This window comes from Homarus americanus, unplaced genomic scaffold (genome assembly GCF_018991925.1).
Source record: "Homarus americanus isolate GMGI-L3 unplaced genomic scaffold, GMGI_Hamer_2.0 scaffold28970, whole genome shotgun sequence".
Classification (NCBI taxonomy): Eukaryota; Metazoa; Arthropoda; class Malacostraca; order Decapoda; family Nephropidae; genus Homarus; species Homarus americanus.
In genome coordinates this window covers 19,254-21,174 of record NW_024721351.1, presented here as the reverse complement: position 1 = coordinate 21,174, position 1,921 = coordinate 19,254, and the positions used below count along the sequence as shown (strand labels likewise).

The 1,921-nt window shown below is 34.5% G+C and overlaps 1 non-coding gene across 1 annotated transcript; it reads left to right on the top strand.

The window, feature by feature from the left end:
- Nucleotides 1-589: 589 nt before the first annotated feature.
- LOC121861684 lies at nt 590-790 on the top strand. The gene has a single exon (XR_006088059.1). It is a non-coding gene; the product is annotated as a small nucleolar RNA U3 (small nucleolar RNA).
- Nucleotides 791-1,921: the final 1,131 nt, after the last annotated feature.

Genomic DNA, 1,921 nt, shown 5'->3' with positions numbered 1-1,921 from the left:
TACTCATGACCGCTACAAGTGTACGCGTAACAAAGTAGTTCCTTTGTTATATCAACAATCCATATTATACCAAGACATATTTACACTTATTACTGTTATTACTCTAAAGTTATATTTATTCACCGAGTTCTTTTAGTATTTTATATGGTTCATCAAATCAATGTAAGGTGTTTGTTTCCTGATACAGTGCACACCATAGCCAAGAATTTCGAGTATTCTCAACTTTTTTTTTCCTTTTTATTACAGTATTGTTTGACAAAGCTTAGAACAACACCAAAATTAAACAACAATTAAACAGAAAGAAATAAAACATTTCGTCATTATAAATAATAAATTATTGAAAATAATTACTCAGATGGTGTACTTTTACCTTTTACAAACTTACCAAAAACGATAAATAATATTAATGGCAACCTACAAAAATAAAACACATATATTGTAAAATATCCCATATTTAGCTTATTACATTAGTATAGGAGTTAAGTAAAGCTGCAACACATTTATTTACATATTTACTGAGCCTACCTATAGAAAACTGTCAAGTCAGCAGTAAGGTGTGACACATCCCGTTGGTGTAGAAGTATTAAGTATGATCATACTTCATAGGATCAATTCTATAGTGTGATGACCGAGTTCCTTGTCCGAAACTTGGAATGAATCCAACCACGAGGATGAGTCTCAGTGTGAACCTGTGAGCGGGAAGCGGCCCATTAGCTCTTGCTAATGGGCATTGATGACTGTTCCCTCCCACATTAGTGGGAGTGGAGCAGGTTCACACAGGCTGAGTGGCTGGATTCATCATCCCCTTGGGTGATCCATGAGTTTTTTAAACTACTCCTATTGCAGGAGTAATTAATCCTTCCCTATGTTATTAAATGTTGTTAATTTGAATCCTTCCGTACTAAAAAAGGGCCATTGATATATTATTTTAACGTGTTAATTTCTAGTCCACTCTTTTTAATTATTTGCACCGAGGAGAATATGTATATGAATAAAAAAAAAAAAAAAGAATTTTAGGACAATATGACAATTAGCATTTAGTCAAATTCAAATCATTTATTGACAAATGCACCAAAAGGAGCTGGTTAGACAACACAACATACATTATGTACTGGATATCGTTTCTCACTCTTGATTTAGTTTTTCGTTTTTTGCATTTATTTATGGATATTATTAGAATTATCATTATTTTATTTGTAGTTGCATTAAATTGCTATTAATTTTATTAATTGTTGTAATGATGATAATAATAATAGATATTATAATAATAATAGATATTATTATTATTATTATTATTATATTATCGCCCCCAGGCCCTAATGTGGGTCAGTGACCTGTGCCCGGCTGGGTTAATCCTCGTTAAAAAAAAAATATATATATATATATACTTCATTTTTAGTCCATATATAACACGCGGACTTTGAACATATAATCAACGACCTCACCAGCAAGGAATCGAACCCTCGACCTACTGGGTGTGACTAGGGAACGCTTACCGGCTAGGCCACAAGGACACTAAAAGCAGTTCTAGACTCTGTTATATTTCACACAAAGCACTTTCGTGTAATTCACATCTTCAGGGGTGGGTACAGGAATTCACATCTTCAGGGGTGGGTACAGACTGCACCCACCCCTGAAGATGTAAATTACACGAAAGCGCTTGGGAACTTCGTGTTTCTTCTTTCCTTGTGGTTATCAGCATATACCTAGATCACGCGCACCTACAGTGATTTACTTGCATATATATGTAACCGGTCGGAATATACGGGACTTTAGTTTCTCACTTGACTTGGGGTTTATTAAAGATTAATAGATGGTAATGGCAGTGGAAGCGCCTCTTTAAAAAAAATCCCGAACCAGCACAAGAACACTTAAATCTACTAAACAAAATGAATTGTCCGTGACCCGTGGAAGGATAGCG